The sequence below is a fragment of the Manis pentadactyla genome, chromosome 12 (genome assembly GCF_030020395.1).
Source record: "Manis pentadactyla isolate mManPen7 chromosome 12, mManPen7.hap1, whole genome shotgun sequence".
Classification (NCBI taxonomy): Eukaryota; Metazoa; Chordata; class Mammalia; order Pholidota; family Manidae; genus Manis; species Manis pentadactyla.
The window spans coordinates 23,269,769-23,290,092 of NC_080030.1; the positions used below are offsets into that span (position 1 = coordinate 23,269,769).

At 39.7% G+C, this 20,324-nt stretch overlaps 1 long non-coding RNA gene across 1 annotated transcript in view; it reads right to left on the reverse strand.

The window, feature by feature from the left end:
• The window catches only part of LOC118916376 (uncharacterized), a 40,578-nt gene that overhangs the window by 16,575 nt on the left and 3,679 nt on the right, over positions 1-20,324 (reverse strand). The window lies entirely within an intron of this gene.

The following is a 20,324-nucleotide window of genomic DNA, read 5'->3' on the forward strand; positions in this document are numbered from 1 at the left end:
CTCCACATCGCTAGTCATCAGAGAAATGCAAATTAAAACCACAATGAGATATCACCTCACACCAGTAAGGATTGCCATCATTGAAAAGACAAACAACAACAAATGTTGGCGAGGTTGTGGAGAAAGGGGAACCCTTCTACACTGATGGTGGGAATGTAAATTAGTTCAACCATTGTGGAAAGCAATATGGAGGTTCCTCAAAAAGCTCAAAATACAAATGCCATTTGACCCAGGAATTCCACTTCTAGGAATTTACCCTAAGAATGCAGCACTGCAGTTTGAAAAAGACATATGCACCCCTATGTTTATCGCAGCACTATTTACAATAGCCAAGAAGTGGAAGCAACCTAAGTGTCCATCAGTAGATGAATGGATAAAGAAGATGTGGTACATATACACAATGGAATATTACTCAACCATGAGAAGAAAACAAATCCTACCATTTGCAACAACATGGATGGAGCTAGAGGGTATTATGCTCAGTGAAATAAGCCAGGTTGAGAAAGACAAGTACCAAATGATCTCACTCATATGTGGAATATAAGAACAAAGAAAAACTGAAGGAAAAAACAGCAGCAGACTCACAGAACCCATGAATGGACTAACAGTTACCAAAGGGAAAGGGCCTGGGAAGGATGGGTGGGAAGGGAGGGAGAAGGGGGAGGAGGGAAAGAAAAGGGGTATTACGATTAGCATGTATAATGTGGGGGGGGCACAGGAAGGGCTGTGCAACAGAGAGAAGACAAGTAGTGATTCTACAGCATCTTACTACGCTGATGGACAGTGACTGTAATGGGGGTTGTGGGGGGACTTGTTGAAGGGGGAACCTTGTAAACATAATGTTCCTCATGTAATTGTAGATTAATGATACCAAAAAAAAAAAAATACTCAACAGCACTAGTCGTTAGGGGAATGCAAATTAAAACCACAATGAAATAAAAAAAAACTCATGGGAGAGGTTCATGGTGTGCATATAGCAGTGTTAATAAATGTTTCATTCATGGATTCATTAATTTTTCTGCTACTGGGACAAATCAGAACAAGATGGACTCCAGAAGGAATCTCGAGAGACCATTTGAAAAATTCTGGATTAATCTGGTACATTAATATTTATGATGTTACTTGGTTTCAAATGGAACTACTCATTAGTAATTACTGATTAGAGTAAAAAAAAAAAAACTTTTTATCAACGAATTCAGTAACTTCAGGTGTGGAAAAAGAAATCTGCATGAAAACCAAGTGGAAGTGTCTGTGGACACTTGTCATGGACTGCTGGCTTTCAGGCCATATACGATGAAACTTCAAGGCAGAATTTATGTGATTGTCTTACAGAGCACAAAATTGAGAAAAACAGTCCAGGCCTTTCTACCTGAGCATTTGCAGTGCAAATGCTGTAAGACATATGAACCTAATTTTAACAGTTACAGTGTTTTCCTTCTACTGCTCCCTGAACAAATAAAGTGACACACCACCTCTCCTGCTGTGTTCAGGCAATTTTTAGTATTATATGAGAGTCCTACTAAAGCCAGGCTCTTAGTGTTAATATTAGTTTAACACTACTCCCTCTCCTTAATAAAAGTCTTCACTGTAAAACAGTATGATGATACCATCTAAGTTGCCAAAATGGAAAGCTGAAACACACACACTGTTTCTTTAACCAAGGCAAATACTTGCTTTGCTGAAAGAAAACAAGACTTCAAGTGGAAATTGCCATTCTGTCTTTGGGGAAAAATTTTTGTATTAAATTAGTAAATATTAATAGTTCAGCAACAAATGGAATAGCCACAGTAAAACAGGGCATTTTATTTAGGTCAATGACTCTTTTGAATGACTACTTGAGTATTTCTAATGGACCATAAAAACTGCTTATTTTACATGTGAACAACATGGACAAGTTTACATTCATTTACTGCTCATTCCAGTAGCAAAAGCTGACCCCAAATAATTGTAAATAATCTTAGCATCTATTACTATATTCTTGAAAATATTTTAACATTATCACCGCAGTCTAACCATCAACCCTAGCTGGACAGTTGAACGGGTATTTCAGAAATTTCCTACAAGTGAGAGAAAGACATTCTGACTACCCTTAAATATTCCTGAAAAACACTGTGTAAAACAACTGGACAGCATTCTATTGAACGCAGTGTTCTAAATGCATAACACACAGCATCTACTTTAATCCTGATAACTGTACAATGTGGGCTTTACCATTAACTCCATTTACAGCCAAGAAAACTGAAGAAGAGAGACATTAACCGACTTAACAGAGATTACCCAGCTAGTAAAATTTGGGATCCGAGATTCGAATATGGCTCATTCAGCAAGGAGGTTCTACCCCAGAAGCTGCACTCTTAGTTGCCATTATGTTATATCATTTGTGATTATATAGAGTTTGGACTTCGTGAACTCAAAATGTTCATGTGATTTCACCAAAAATGACTCAAATACCACAAGAGTCAAGAAGTAGATTTAACTTCGTATTTAAACATTTCTTTGTTCTCTGACAAATTGCTTTTGTATGTACCTAGAAAATTTCTTGAGTGAAACAGAGGTTTAAGGTTTAGCAAGGCAGAGTGATAAGTGATAAGAATCTGACCCACAATCTCAGGGACATCCTTTTACTCCCTTCCCCTGGCTGGGGATCTTATCATTTTCCTTTGATTAGCATTTCCTTCCATTTTACTTTGCATTATTCATAACAGCCCATACTCCCCCACCCCCAACACCTGGAGGGTCTAAACAAATCTCACCTCCTAGCAGGAGGTTTCCTTCTAGTTCTTTAAAAGAAACAAACAAGTGCTATTTTTCTCCAAGGCTGAGCACTAATGACCCAATGGGCTGCTTATTTTAATTGCACCCAAATCACCAACCTAGACGCCTTTGTATTGGGGTTATTATGGCCTGCTAAAGTAGGCAAGCAATTAGAACTGCCAGAGGGTGCCTGGGATTCCCAGACTCAGTAAGAAACACACATTTTAGCAACCTCTTACAATGGCACAATTACAAGAGCCAAAGGACAATGAACTGTCCTGAGGTTTAAATCATCACAGTGGTCTGAATTCAGGCTACAAGGCCCTACAACTTCTTTTTTTTTTTTTTTTAACGTATGGAATAATTTATTTTTTAGCCACTTGAAGCACTCAAGGAGGATCTGATAGAATGCACCATGTTGAGATATTTTCCTCTTTGTTTTTTTTGTTTGTTTTTTTTTGTTTTTTTTTTTAGATAATTATCTTCTATTGAAGGGTAGTTGACGCACAGTACCACACTACATCAGTTTCAAGTGCACAACACAGTGATAAAACATTTATATACATAATTCTAGGTTCCAGCCATCACCCCACCAAGCCGCCACAATATCTTGACTATATTCCTTAGGCTATACATTACATCCCGGTTACTCATTTATCTTACCCTTGGAAGTCTGTCCTTTTTTTTTTTTTTTTTTTGTGAGGGCATCTCTCATATTTATTGATCAAACAAATTCTTAAATAATGAATAAGATACATAGTGAACAGTACAAGGGCAGTCATCACAGAAACTTTCGGTTTTGCTCATGCATTATGAACTATAAACAGTCAGTTCAAATATGAATACTCATTTGGTTTTTATACTTGATTTATATGTGGATACCACATTTCTCTCTTTATTATTATTATTTTTAATAAAATGCTGAAGTGGTAGGTAGATACAAGATAAAGGTAGAAAACATAGTTTAGTGTTGTAAGAGAGCACATGTAGATGATCAGGTGTGTGCCTGTAGACTATGTGTTAATCCAAGCTAGACCAGGGCAATAAAACATCCACGTATGCAGAAGATTTCTCTCAGAACGGGGGGGTGAGGTTCTAAGCCTCACCTCTGTTGATCCCCAATTTCTCACCTGATGGCCCCCCTGCGACTGTGCCTGTCTTAGGTTGTTCCTCCCTTGAGGAATCTTACCCGTCTCTGGCTAACCAGTCATCTTCCGGGGCCATACAGGGAAATGTGAAGTTGGTAAGTGAGAGAGAAGCCTTATTGTTTGAAAAAGTTAGCTTTTTACTTCTTTGCATATTTATGCCCTGTGGCTTCTGTGCCCAGCATTTGTCTTGAGGTATCTTTACCACTTGGAAGAATTATGATACTCGGTAAATTTGATATGAGGCACGAATTCTATTTAAGGGTTGTAATTAGGAAGGAAGAAGAAAAGCTATAGAAGTAGCAGGCGGAAGAAAACATGGGAAGATTGATTATTTCTTTGACATATCTTATTGTAGAGTAACTTCAGCATGTATAGGTTTTAAGCTACTACTTAAATTGCACACACACATTAACATAATAGGAGTATAGTTACATAACCAACGCATATCTGTAATTACCAACCATCTCCAGTGAAACCAAGAAAACCAGTTAGGCACCTTAGGCATTTCTGAAAACTTATCTATTATATGGTGGATATTGTCCAACTGAACTTGAACAGTCTGAGAGAAATCAGACAAATTAAAACAACCCATTCCTGGAGAATGTTCACATCCCTTATGTTCTTTTAACAGTAAATAGTCTGTAGTTGTAAGATTTTGGAGCGCTACAATTTGCACTTCTCCTAATTCTTGGTTGAGTTCCAACAGTATAGATCCAGTCAAATTTGTTGTTTTACTGTATGCACAGGCCAGCTTAGATATCTCCTTCATTCCCATGGCAAGTCCAGGAGCTGGTGGGATGAGTGCATCTACAGCTGTAGCAGTGCATGGATCTTTGTTGGGGTTTTTTGATGATCATCTTCTGGCATGAGTCTTCCAGAGAGTGCTGATGTTGGAAGTTCTCTTTCATATTGTATCTTAGTTCATTTTCGGGGTAGCCCAATTAGGCCTTGATCTTCTGTATAAACGCAAACAGACCCTTTGCCTACACTTTTATATGCCCTTTATACCCTTGTGTAGAACTCATTCGAGGTTACCACACAGGAACTGCCCTTTTGTTTTGTTTGTTTTGTTTTGTTTTGTTTTTAGTATCACTAATCTACACTAACATGACGAATATTATGTTTACTAAGCTCTCCCCTATACCAGGTCTCCCCAATAAACCCCTTTACAGTCACTGTCCATCAGCATAGCAAAATGTTGTAGAATCACTACTTGCCTTCTCTGTGTTGTACAGCCCGCCCTTTTCTCCTACCCCCCCCATGCATGCTAATCTTAATACCCCCCTACTATTCCCCCCCCTTATCCCTCCCTACCCACCCATCCTCCCCACTCCCTTTCCCTTTGGTACCTGTTAGTCCATTCTTGAGTTCTGTGATTCTGCTGCTGTTTTGTTCCTTCAGCCTTTCCTTTGTTCTTATATTCCACAGATAAGTGAAATCAATTGGTATTTCTCTTTCTCCACCTGGCTTGTTTCACTGAGCATAATACCCTCCAGCTCCATCCATGTTGCTGCAAATGGTAGGATTTGCTCTTTTCTTATGGCTGAGTAGTATTCCATTGTGTATATGTACCACATCTTCTTTATCCATTCATCTATCAATGGACATTTAGGTTGCTTCCAATTCTTGGCTATTGTAAATAGTGCTGCGATAAACATAGGGGTGCACTGATCTTTTTCATACTTGATTGCTGCATTCTTAGGGTAAATTCCTAGGAGTGCAATTCCTGGGTCAAATGGTAAGTCTGTTTTGAGCATTTTGATGTACCTCCATACTGCTTTCCACAATGGTTGAACTAACTTACATTCCCACCAGCAGCGTAGGAGGGTTCCCCCTTCTCCACAGCCTCGCCAACATTTGTTGTTGTTTGTCTTTTGGATGGCAGCCATCCTTACTGGTGTGAGGTGATACCTCATTGTAGTTTTAATTTGCATTTCTCTGATAATTAGCGATGTGGAGCATCTTCTCATGTGTCTGTTGGCCATCTGTATTTCTTTTTTGGAGAACTGTCTGTTCAGTTCCTCTGCCCATTTTTTAATTGGGTTATTTGTTTTTTGTTTGTTGATGCGTGTGAGCTCTTTATATATTCTGGACGTCAAGCCTTTATCGGATGTGTCATTTTCAAATATATTCTCCCATACTGTAGGGTTCCTTTTTGTTCTATTGATGGTGTCTTTTGCTGTACAGAAGCTTTTCAGCTTAGTATAGTCCCACTTACTCATTTTTGCTGTTGTTTTTCTTGCCCGGGGAGATATGTTCAAGAAGAGGTCACTCATGTTTATGTCTAAGAGGTTTTTGCCTATGTTTTCTTCCAAGAGTTTAATGGTTTCATGACTTACATTCAGGTCTTTGATCCATTTTGAGTTTACTTTTGTATATGGGGTTAGACAATGGTCCAGTTTCATTCTCCTACATGTAGCTGTCCAGTTTTGCCAGCACCACCTGTTGAAGAGACTGTCATTTCGCCATTGTATGTCCATGGCTCCTTTATCAAATATTAATTGACCATATATGTCTGGGTTAATGTCTGGATTGTCTAGTCTGTTCTATAGGTCTGTGGCTCTGCTCTTGTGCCTGTACCAAATTGTCTTGATTACTATGGCTTTATAGTAGAGCTTGAAGTTGGGGAGTGAGATCCCCCCTACTTTATTCTTCTTTCTCAGGATTGCTTTGGCTATTCGGGGTCTTTGGTGTTTCCATATGAATTTTTGAATTATTTGTTCCAGTTCATTGAAGAATGTTGCTGGTAGTTTCATGGGGATTGCATCAAATCTGTATATTGCTTTGGGCAGGATGGCCATTTTGACGATATCAATTCTTCCTAGCCACGAGCATGGGATGAGTTTCCATCTGTTAGTGTCCCCTTTAGTTTCTCTTAAGAGTGACTTGTAAGTTTTCAGAGTATAAGTCTTTCACTTCTTTGGTTAGGTTTATTCCTAGGTATTTTATTTTTTTTGATGCAATTGTGAATGGAGTTGTTTTCCTGCTTTCTCTTTCTGTTGGTTCATTGTTAGTATATAGGAAAGCCACAGATTTCTGTGTGTTGATTTTGTATCCTGCAACTTTGCTGTATTCCGATATCAGTTCTAGTAGTTCTGGGGTGGTGTCTTTAGGGTTTTTTATGTACAGTATCATGTCATCTGCAAATGAAGTTTAACTTCTTCTTTACCAATCTGGATTCCTTGTATTTCTTTGTTTTGTCTGATTGCCGTGGCTAGGACCTCCAGTACTATGTTAAATAACAGTGGAGAGAGTGGGCATCCCTGTCTAGTTCCCGATCTCAGAAGAAATGCTTTCAGCTTCTCGCTGTTCAGTATAAAGTTGGCTGTGGGTTTATCATAGATGGCCTTTATTATGTTGAGGTACTTGTCCTCTATTCCCATTTTGCTGAGAGTTTTTATCATGAATGGATGTTGAACTTTGTAAAATGCTTTTTCAGCATCTATGGACATGATCATGTGGTTTTTGTCTTTCTTTTTGTTGATGTGGTGGATGATGTTGATGGACTTTCGAATGTTGTACCATCCTTGCATCGCTGGGATGAATCCTACTTGGTCATATTGTATGATCCTTTTGAGGTATTTTTTAATTCGCTTTGCTAATATTTTGTTGAGTATTTTTGCATCTACGTTCATCAGGGATATTGGTCTGTAGTTTTCTTTTTTGGTGGGGTCTTTGCCTGGTTTTGGTATTAGGGTGATGTTAGCTTCATAGAATGAGTTTGGGAGTATCCTCTCCTCCTCTATTTTTTTTAAAACTTTAAGGAGAATGGGTATTATGTCTTCCCTGTATGTCTGATAAAATTCCGAAGTAAAACCATCTGGCCCGGGGGTTTTGTTCTTTGGTAGTTTTTTGATTACCGCTCCAATTTCGTTGCTGGTAATTGGTCTGTTTAGATTTTCTGTTTCTTTTTGGGTCTGTCTTGGAAGGTTGTATTTTTCTAGGAAGTTGTCCATTTCTCCTAGGTTTCCCAGCTTGTTAGCATATAGGTTTTCATAGTAATCTCTAATAATTCTTTGTATTTCTGTGGGGTCCGTCGTGATTTTTCCTTTCTCATTTCTGATACTGTTGATTAGTGTTGACTCTCTTTTCTTCTTAATAAGTCTGGCTAGAGGCTAATCTATTTTGTTTATTTTCTCGAAGAATCAGCTCTTGGTTTCACTGATTTTTGCTATTGTTTTATTCTTCTCAATTTTATTTATTTCTTCTCTGATCTTTATTATGTCCCTCCTTCTGCTGACCTTAGGCCTCATCTGTTCTTCTTTTTCCAATTTCGATAATTGTGACATTAGACCATTCATTTGGGATTGCTCTTCCTTTTTTAAATATGCTTGGATTGCTATATACTTTCCTCTTAAGACTGCTTTTGCTGTGTCCCACAGAAGCTGGGGCTTAGTGTTGTTGTTGTCATTTGTTTCCATATATTGCTGGATCTCCATTTTGATTTGGTCATTGATCCATTGATTATTTAGGAGCGTGTTGTTAAGCCTCCATGTGTTTGTGAGCCTCTTTGCTTTCTTTGTACAGTTTATTTCTAGTTTTATGCCTTTGTGGTCTGAAAAGTTGGTTGGTAGGATTTCAATCTTTTGGAATTTTCTGAGGCTCTTTTTGTGGCCTAGTATGTGGTCTATTCTGGAGAATGTTCCATGTGCACTTGAGAAGAATGTATATCCCGCTGCTTTTGGATGTAGAGTTCTATAGATGTCTAGTAGGTCCATCTGCTCTACTGTGTTGTTCAGTGCTTCCGTGTCCTTACTTATTTTCTGCCCAGTGGATCTATCCTTTGGGGTGGGTGGTGTGTTGAAATCTCCTAGAATGAATGCATTGCAGTCTATATCCCCCTTTAGTTCTGTTAGTATTTGTTTCACATATGCTGGTGCTCCTGTGTTGGGTGCATATATATTTAGAATGGTTATATCCTCTTGTTGGACTGATCCCTTTATCATTATGTAGTGTCCTTCTTTATCTCTTGTTACTTTCTTTGTTTTGAAGTCTATTTTGTCTGATATTAGTACTGCAACCCCTGCTTTCTTCTCACTATTGTTTGCTTGAAATATGTTTTTCCATCCCTTGACTTTTAGTCTGTACATGTCTTTGGGTTTGAGGTGAGTTTCTTGTAAGCAGCATATAGATGGGTCTTGCTTTTTTATCCATTCTGTTACTCTGTGTCTTTTGATTGGTGCATTCAACCCATTAACGTTTAGGGTGACTATTGAAAGATATGTACTTATTTCCATTGCAGGCTTTAAATTCGTGGTTACCAAAGGTTCAAGGTTAGCCTCTTTAGTATCTTACTGCCTAACTTAGCTCGCTTATTGAGCTGTTATATACACTGTCTGGAGATTCTTTTCTTCTCTCCCTTCTTGTTCCTCCTCCTCGATTCTTCATATGTTGGGTGTTTTGTGCTGTGCTCTTTCTAGGAGTGCTCCCATCTAGAGCAGTCCCTGTAAGATGTTCTGTAGAGGTGGTTTGTGGACAGCAAATTCCCTCAGCTTTTGTTTGTCTGGGAATTGTTTAATCCCACCATCATATTTGAATGATAGTCGTGCTGGATACAGTATCCTTGGTTCAAGGCCCTTCTGTTTCATTGTATTAAATATATCATGCCATTCTCTTCTGGCCTGTAGGGTTTCTGTTGAGAAATCTGATGTTAGCCTGATGGGTTTCCCTTTATAGGTGAGCTTTTTCTCTCTAGCTGCCTTTAACACTCTTTCCTTGTCCTTGATCTTTGCCATTTTAATTATTATGTGTCTTGGTGTTGTCCTTCTTGGATACTTTCTGTTGGGGGTTCTGTGTATTTCCGGGTCTGTTCGATTATTTCCTCCCCCAGTTTGGGGAAGTTTTCAGCAATTATTTCTTCTAAGATACTTTCCATCTCTTTTCCTCTCTCTTCTTCTTCTGGGACCCCTATAATACGGATATTGTTCCTTTTGGATTGGTCCCACAGTTCTCTTAATATTGTTTCATTCCTGGAGATCCTTTTGTCTCTCTCTATGTCAGCTTCTATGTGTTCCTGTTCTCTGATTTCAATTCCATCAATGGCCTCTTGCATTCTATCCATTCTGCTTATAAACCCTTCCAGAGTTTGTTTCATTTCTGCGATCTCCTTTCTGGCATCTGTGATCTCCTTCCGGACTTCATCCCATTTCTCTTGCGTATTTCTCTGCATCTCTGTCAGCATGTTTATGATTCTTATTTTGAATTCTTTTTCAGGGAGACTGGTTAGGTCTGTCTCCTTCTCTGGTGTTGTCTCTGTGATCTTTGTCTGCCTGTAGCTTTGCCTTTTCATGGTGATAGGAATAGTCTGCAGAACTGGGACGAGTGACGGCTGGAAGGACTTCCTTTCTTGTTGGTTTGTGGCCCTCCTCTCCTGGGAGAACAGCGGCCTCTAGTGGCTTGTGCTGCGCAGCTGCGCGCAGACAGGGTTCCTGCTTCCTGCCCGGCTGCTGTGGAGTTAATCTCCGCTGTTGCTGTGGGCGTGGCCTGGCTCGGGCAGCTACTCCAAAATGGTGGAGTCGCGTGGGAGCAGGAGCTGCTGGGAGGCTATTTATCTCCATAAGGGGCCTCCCTGGTCCCTGCAGCCCAGGGGTTAGGGTGCCCAGAGATACCCGGATTCCCTACCTCTGGATTAAGTGTCCCACCCTGCCCCTTTAAGACTTCCAAAAAGCACCCGCCAAAACAAAACAACGACCACCAAAAAAAAAAAAAAAAAAAAGAAAAAAAATTTTTTAATTAAAAAAAAAAAGATGGTTGCTTGTTTTTCTTTATTCTCCGGTGCCAGCCTCAGGCCTCTGCTCACCGGTCTTGCTGCCCTGTTTCCCTAGTATTGGGGTCCCTATCCCTTTAAGACTTCCAAAAAGCGCTCGCCAAAACAAAACAGCAAAAAAGCAAAAAAAAAAAAAAAATGGTCACGCGCTTTTCTTATGTCCTCTGGCACCCGGCCTCCAGTGCCCGCTCACTGTTCTTGCTGCCCTGTTTTCCTAGTATCGAGGGCCCTGCACTCTGGCCCGGATGGCTGGGGCTGGGTGTTCGGCAGTCCTGAAGGCCCTACACCTTTTAAGCAAAAGTGACTTTCCCCATCCCACATAGCTCATTTGGCAAAATTTGCCATTAGAGAAAGCAAGCAACAAAGATGTGTTACTTTGTGTAGGTTTAACATGCAAAGGTATGTATCGTTTCTAGCTCAGGTAATGACACGTACTGTGAGGAGGAGGCAGCTATATTGTTTTGTATTGTTTTATGATAAAGCCTATCATCCCTATTTACTAAGCTACCTTGTTCCAGTCAGATTTTCCTAAAAGTAATGAATGAGCCCAATTCTTTTAAAAAGGAACATCCCTTCATCATACCAATGCCTGCAAACCTGTAGTCGGATTTGATGTTTGTTGACTGACAGCACAGACAGCATACAGCCCTCATGCATTCATCAAAATTGTGGCTGTTCAATCATTTCCCCATAATAATAACCACCACTCAAGTTTACATAGGGCTCTTGGCCCTACAGTTTTAAAGTTCAAAGACACATCTTCTCAAAACTTAGTATGACATGGGATTAACATGAAGTCTAAGCACATCAAATCAGAACTTTTCAAAAAACTAAATGTATGTAGGGCGGTCACAAAGTACATGCTGATTAGAAATCTGTATGCTCCTTTCCCTTCTCTCTTCAAAACTTAATTCTTTTCCATGTTTCTCCTGGACATCTTTCATGTCAATGTTTGGAAGCCAGTACACTCTGTGAATGGCCTGACAATTCACAAAGTCCCCTGGGCTTTTGCTGAATTCCAAAAAGCAGGTTATAACATTATATAGGAGGTAGATCTTCATCAAGGTAAACAACCTTGATGCTGGGCAAAAGATGAAACGTCGTTAAGAGAAATTTGCTAGGAAAACAGAAGGTTCAGTTACTTAAAATCTAGTTTAATTTAGCCACGTTATTCAGGGACAAAAAATTTGATCTATAAATTTAAAAACTGGGAGCCAACATGGCGGCATGAGTAGGACAGTGGGAATCTCCTCCCAAAAACATATATACTTTTGAAAATACAACAAACACAACTAGCCCTAAAAGAGAGACCAGAAGACGCAGGACAGTGGCCAGACTGCAGCTACACCAGCGAGAACCCAGCGACTGGTGAAAGGGGTAAGATACAAGCCCCGGCCCGGCGGGACCCGAGCGCCCCTCCCCCCAGCTCCCGGCGGGAGAACAATAGGCAGAGCGGGAGGGAGACGGAGCCCAGGACTGCCGAACACCCAGCCCCAGCCATCCGGGCCAGAGCGCAGACACAGTACATGCCCAGGGGGCCCTGGATACTGGGGGAACAGGGAGTAAGACCTCTGAGCGGGTGCTGAAGCTGATGCCCCTGTGAAAAAGAAAAGCGGGGGCTTTTTGAAAGTCTTAAAGGGACAGGGACTTAACAGCTTGACGGAAACAACCCAGGTCACAGTACAGCAGCTGGAAATTACAGGGAAAACCGGGTGCACTAACCCCCTGGGCAACAGCTCTGAGACCCCTCACGGAGGCAAAAAGTCAAGCAGCACCCCCATCCATTACCCCACCGGGCGCTGCGAAAGCAGAGAAGCAGCCTGAGACAAATTCCGCCCACAGAAAGGGAAATTTCTCCCTTCCGGCCAGGCAAGACACAAAGACCCACACTACACGCAATTACCCAACACAAGCCACTAGGGGTCGCAGTTGTCCCAGTAAAGAAAGGCCAGTAGCAAGTGAAAATTTTGGCCCTCCCAGCTGACAGTCAATAGCACCTGTCAACATGAAAAGGCAAAAAAATATGATCCAGACAAGACTAACCCAGACAGCTTCAGCATCTGCTACATCTTCCCCTGAGAAGGAATCTGGGGAGATAGATTTAGCCAGTCTTCCTGAAAAAGAATTCAAAACAAAAGTCATAACCATGCTGATGGACTTGCAGAGAAATATGCAAGAACTAAGGAAGGAGAATTCAGAAATAAAACAAGCTCTGGAAGGACTTCAAAACAGAATGGACGAGATGCAAGAGACCATTAATGGACTAGAAAACAGAGAACAGGAACGCAGAGAAGCTGATGCAGAGAGAGATAAAAGGATCTCCAGGAATGAAAGAATTTTAAGAGAGCTGAGTGATCAATCTAAAAGGAATAATATAAGAATCATAGGTATTCCAGAAGAAGTAGAGAGAGAAAAGGGGATTGAAAATGTCTTTGAAGAAATAATTGCTGAAAATTTCCCCAAACTAGGGGAAGAAATGGCCTCTCAGACCACAGAGGTACACAGAACTCCCATGACAAGGGATCCAAGGAGGGCAACACCAAGACACATAATAATTAAAATGGCAAAAATCAAAGACAAGGACAAAGTATTACAAGCAGCCAGAGAGAAAAAAAAGGTTACCTACAAAGGAAAACCCATCAGGCTATCATCAGACTTCTCAACAGAAACCCTACAGGCCAGAAGAGAATGGCATGATATACTTAATGCAATGAAACAGAAGGGCCTCGAACCAAGACTACTGTATCCAGCACGAATATCATTTAAATATGAAGGAGGGATTAAACAATTCCCAGACAAGCAAAAGTTGAGGGAATTTGCCTCCCACAAACCACCTCTACAGGGCATCCTACAGGGACTGCTCTAGATGGGAGCACTCCTAAAAAGAGCACACAACAAAACACCCAACATATGAAGAAGGGACGAGGAGGAATAAGAAGGGAGAGAAATAAAGAATCATCAGATTGTGTTTATAATAGCTCAACAAGCGAGTTAAGTTAGACAGTAAGACAGTAAAGAAGCTAACCCTAAACCTTTGGTAACCACAAACTTAAAGCCTGCAATGGCAATAAATTCATACCTTTCAATAATCACCCTAAATGTAAATGGACTGAATGCACCAATCAAAAGACACAGAGTAATAGAATGGATAAAAAAGCAAGATCCATCCATATGCTGCTTACAAGAGACTCACCTCAAACCCAAAGACACGCACAGACTTAAAGTCAAGGGATGGAAAAAGATATTTCAAGCAAACAACAGAGAGAAGAAAGCAGGTGTTGCAATTCTGGTATCAGACAAAACAGACTTCAAAATAAAGAAAGTAACAAAAGTCAAAGAAGGACATTACATAATGATAAAGGGCTCAGTCCATCAAGAGGATATAACCATTATAAATATGTATGCACCCAATACAGCAGCACCAACATACCTGAAACAAATATTAACAGAACTAAAGGAGGAAATAGAATGCAATGCATTCATTCTAGGAGACTTCAACACACCACTCACTCCAAAGGACAGATCCACCAGACAGAAAGTAAGTAAGGAAACAGAGGCACTGAACAACACACTAGAACAGATGGACCTAATAGACATCTACAGAACTCTACATCCAAAAGCAACAGGATACACGTTCTTCTCAAGTGCACATGGAACATTCTCCAGAATAGACCACATACTAGGACACAAAGAGAGCCTCAGTAAATTCCAAAAGATTGAAATCCTACCAACCAACTTTTCAGACCACAAAGGCATTAAACTACAAATAAACTGTTCAAAGAAAGCAAAAAGGCTCACAAACACATGGAGGCTAAACAACACGCTCCTAAATAATCAATGGATCAATGATCAAATCAAAATGGAGATCCAGCAATATATGGAAACAAATGACAACAACAACACTAAGCCCCAACTTCTGTGGGACGCAGCAAAAGCAGTCTTAAGAGGAAAGTATATAGCACTCCAAGCATATTTAAAAAAGGAAGAGCAATCCCAAATGAACGGTCTAATGTCACAACTATCAAAATTGGAAAAAGAAGAACAAATGAGGCCTAAGGTCAGCAGAAGGAGGGACATAATAAAGATCAGAGAAGAAATAAATAAAATTGAGAAGAATAAAACAATAAAAAAATCAATGAAACCAAGAGCTGGTTCTTCGAGAAAATAAACAAAATAGATAAGCCTCTAGCCAGACTTATTAAGAAGAAAAGAGAGTCAACACAAATCAACAGTATCAGAAATAAGAAAGGAAAAATCACAACAGATCCCGCAGAAATACAAAGAATTATTAGAGACTACTATGAAAACCTATATGCTAACAAGCTGGGAAACCTAGGAGAAATGGACAACTTCCTAGAAAAATACAACCTTCCAAGACTGACCCAAAAAGAAACAGAAAATCTAAACAGACCAATTACCAGCAACGAAATTGAAGCGGTAATCAAAAAACTACCAAAGAACAAAACCCCCGGGCCAGATGGATTTACCTCGGAATTTTATCAGACATACAGGGAAGACATAATACCCATTCTCCTTAAAGTTTTCCAAGAAATAGAAGAGGAGGGGATACTCCCAAACTCATTCTATGAAGCTAACATCACCCTAATACCAAAACCAGGCAAAGACACCACCAAAAAAGAAAACTACAGACCAATATCCCTGATGAACGTAGACGCAAAAATACTCAACAAAATTTTAGCAAACCAAATTCAAAAATACATCAAAACCATCGTACACCATGACCAAGTGGGATTCATCCCAGGGATGCAAGGATGGCACAACATTCGAAAGTCCATCAATATCATCCACCACATCAACAAAAAGAAAGACAAAAACCACATGATCATCTCCATAGATGCTGAAAAAGCATTTGACAAAGTTCAACATCCATTCATGATAAAAACTCTCAGCAAAATGGGAATAGAGGGCAAGTACCTCAACATAATAAAGGCCATCTATGAAAAACCCACAGCCAACATTATATTGAATAGCGAGAAGCTGAAAGCATTTCCGCTGAGATCGGGAACTAGACAGGGATGCCCACTCTCCCCACTGTTATTTAACATTGTACTAGAGGTCCTAGCCACGGCAATCAGACAAAACAAAAAAATACAAGGAATCCAGATTGGCAAAGAAGAAGTCAAACTGTCACTATTTGCAGATGACATGATACTGTACATAAAAAACCCTAAAGACACCACCCCAGAACTACTAGAACTGATATCGGAATACAGCAAAGTTGCAGGATACAAAATCAACACACAGAAATCTGTGGCTTTCCTATATACCAACAATGAACCAACAGAAAGAGAAATCAGGAAAACAACTCCATTCACAATTGCATCAAAAAAAATAAAATACCTAGGAATAAACCTAACCAAAGAAGTGAAAGACTTATATTCTGAAAACTACAAGTCACTCTTAAAAGAAATTAAAGGGGACACTAACAGATGGAAACGCATCCCATGCTCGTGGCTAGGAAGAATTAATATCGTCAAAATGGCCATCCTGCCCAAAGCAATATACAGATTTGATGCAATCCCTATGAAACTACCAGCAACATTCTTCAATGAACTGGAACAAATAATTCAAAAATTCATATGGAAACACCAAAGATCCCGAATAGCCAAAGCAATCCTGAGAAAGAAGAATAAAGTAGGGGGGATCTCACTCCCCAACTTCAAGCTCTACTATAAAGCCATAGTAATCAAGACAATTTGGTACTGGCACAAGAACAGAGCCACAGACCAATGGAGCAGACTAGACAATCCAGACATTAACTCAGACATATATGGTCAATTAATATTTGATAAAGGAGCCATGGACATACAATGGCGAAATGACAGTCTCTTCAACAGATGGTGCTGGCAAAACTGGACAGCTACATGTAGGAGAATGAAACTGGACCATTGTCTAACCCCATATACAAAAGTAAACTCAAAATGGATCAAAGACCTGAATGTAAGTCATGAAACCATTAAACTCTTGGAAGAAAACATAGGCACAAACCTCTTAGACATAAACATGAGTGACCTCTTCTTGAACATATCTCCCCGGGCAAGGAAAACAACAGCAAAAATGAATAAGTGGGACTATATTAAGCTGAAAAGCTTCTGTACAGCAAAAGACACCATCAATAGAACAAAAAGGAACCCTACAGTATGGGAGAATATGTTTGAAAATGACACATCCGATAAAGGCTTGACGTCCAGAATATATAAAGAGCTCACACACCTCAACAAACAAAAAACAAATAACCCAATTAAAAAATGGGCAAAGGAACTGAACAGACGGTTCTCCAAAAAAGAAATACAGATGGCCAACAGACACATGAAAAGATGCTCCACATCGCTAATTATCAGAGAAATGCAAATTAAAACTACAATGAGGTATCACCTCACACCAGTAAGGATGGCTGCCATCCAAAAGACAAACAACAACAAATGTTGGCGAGGCTGTGGAGAAAGGGGAACCCTCCTACACTGCTGGTGGGAATGTAAACTTGTTCAACCATTGTGGAAAGCAGTATGGAGGTACATCAAAATGCTCAAAACAGACATACCATTTGACCCAGGAATTGCACTCCTAGGAATTTACCCTAAGAATGCAGCAATCAAGTATGAGAAAGACCAATGTACCCCTATGTTTATCGCAGCACTATTTACAATAGCCAAGAATTGGAAGCAACCTAAATGTCCATCGATAGATGAATGGATAAAGAAGATGTGGTACATATACACAATGGAATACTACTCAGCCATAAGAAAAGGGCAAATCCAACCATTTGCAGCAACATGGATGGAGCTGGAGGGTATTTTGCTCAGTGAAACAAGCCAAGCAAAGAAAGAGAAATACCAAATGATTTCACTCATCTGTGGAATATAAGAACAAAGGAAAAACTGAAGGAACAAAACAGCAGCAGAATCACAGAACTCAAGAATGGACTAACAGGTACCAAAGGGAAAGGGACTGGGGAGGATGGGTGGGTAGGGAGGGATAAGGGGGGGAGAAGTAGGGGGATATTAAGATTAGCATCCATAGCGGGGTGGGAGAAAGGGGATGGCTGTACAACACAGAGAAGACAAGTAGTGATTCTACAACAGGTTGCTACGCTGATGGACAGTGACTGTAAAGGAGTATAGAGGGGGGACCTGGTATAGGGGAGAGCCTAGTAAACAAAGTATTCGTCATGTAAGTGTAGATTAATGATTAAAAAAAAAAATGCAGTTCCTATGTGGTGACCTCTAATGAGTTCTACACAATGATATAAAGGACATATAAAAGTGTAGGCAAAGGGTCTGTTTGTGTTTATACAGACGATCAAAGCCTAATTTGGCTACCCCGAAAATGAACTAAGATACGATATGAAAAAGAACTTCCAACATCAGCACTCTCTGGAAGACTCATGCCAGAAGATGATCATCAAAAAACCCCAACAAAGATCCACGCACTGCTACAGGTGTAGATGCTCTCATCCCACCAGTTCCTGGACTTGCCATGGGAAAGATGAAGGAGATATCTAAGCTGGCCTGTGCATGCAGTAAAACAAAAATTGGACTGGATCTATACTGTTGGAACTCAACCAAGAATTAGGAGAAGTGCAAATTGTAGCACTCCAAAATCTTACAACCACAGACTATTTATCGTTAAAAGAACATATGGGATATGAACAGTCCCCAGGAATGGGGTGTTCTAGTTTATCTGAATTCTCTCAGACTGTTTAAGTTCAGTCGGACAATATCCACCATATAATAGATAAGTTTTCACAAATGCCTAAGGTGCCTAACTGGTTTTCTTGGTTTCACTGGAGATGGCTGGTAATTACAGGTATGCTTTTCTTAGGTAACTATATTCCTATTATGTTAATGTGTGTGCACAATTTAATTAGTCGTTTAAAACCTATCCATGCTGAAGTTACTCTACAAGAAGATATGTCAAAGAAATAATCAATCTTCCCAGGTTTTCTTCTGCCTGCTACTTCTGTAGCTTTTCTTCTTCCTACCTAATCACAACCTTTAAATAGAACTCGTGCCAAATGTCGAATTTACCGAGTATCATAATTCTTCCGAGTGGTAAAGACACCTCAAGACAAATGCTGGGCATAGAAGCCACAGGGCATAAACATGCAAAGAAGTAAAAAGCTAACCTTTTCAAATGATAAGGCTTCTCTCTCACTTACCAACTTAACATTTCCCTGTATGGCGCCGGAAGATGACTGGTTAGCCAGAGACGGGTAAGATTCCTCAAGGGAGGAACAACCTAAGACAGGCACAGTCGCAGGGGGCCATCTGGTGAGAAAATGGGGAGCAGCAGAGGTGAGGCTTAGAACCTCCCCCCTCATGTTCTGAGAGAAATCTTCTGCATACATGGATGTTTATTGCCCTCGTCTAGCGCGGATCAACACATAGTCTACAGGCACACACCTGATCATCTACATTTGCTCTCTTACAACACTAAACTCTGTTTTCTACCTTTATCTCATATCTACCTACTTCAGCATTTTATTAAAAATAATAATAATAGAGAAATGTGGTAGCCACATATAAATCAGGTTTAAAAATCAAATGAATATTCATATTTGAACTGACTGTTTATAGTTCATAATGCATTAACAAAACCGAAAGCTTCTGTGATGACTGCCCTTGCACTGTTCACCATGTAACTTATTCACTATGTAAGAATTTGTACTCCATGTAAGAATTTGTTCGTTATGCATCAGAAGATTGGAGACTGACGAAAATTGGGCTTGGGGTGGATTAATGATTGTGCATTGAGCATTGACCCCCCTATAGAGAGATTTGTTGTGGTTAACAACTATTTGATCAATAAATATGAGAGATGCCCTCACAATATATATATATATATATATATATATATATATATATATATAAACACACTTCCAATTGTAAAATAAATAAGTAACCGGGATGTAATGTATAGCATAAGGAATATAGTCAAAATATTGTAACAACTTGGTATGGTGATACCTGGTACCTAGAAATATCATGTATATAAATGTTGAGTGGCTGTGTTGTACACCTGAAACTAATGTAATGCAATGCTGTTGTCAACTACCCTTCAATTAAAAAAAAAAAAAAAATTCAGATAAAAAAAAAAAAAATTTAAAAACTACCAAATCATGTTTCTACACCCTCACCCTGTCACTTGTGGGTGTGGGCATGGAGGAAGTAGAGATCAGGAAAGGAGTAGCTATTAATAAAACAAACTGTGTATCACTAAAGGTATGTGTACGAAGATGGACTGGGGTCCAATTGTGTCCGTGTTTCAGATGGAGAAGAGACACAGAATGGTAGATGACTTTTTTATACAGACTGTACAAAACATGTGGCAAACATCAAGATCTACAGGGTTTTGTTGGGTTTTTTTTTTTGGCATCATTCCTTTTATGTTTCATAGATGTGTTATCATTGGATGAAAATAAAACAAATATTTTATTATCAAACTGCATTCTAGTCTTAATTCCAAAACATTCCTAAGTGGGCAAAGTCATAAAATAACTTCAATGATATGTTACCTCCTTTACAAACTTGAAAATAATGAGTTTAGAAATTATTCTTTTGAGCACAAAATGAAATCTGCCAAAGCACGACAGGTACCCTTCTGTTCCTCAACTTGCGTAGGGAGTGGTACCTCAG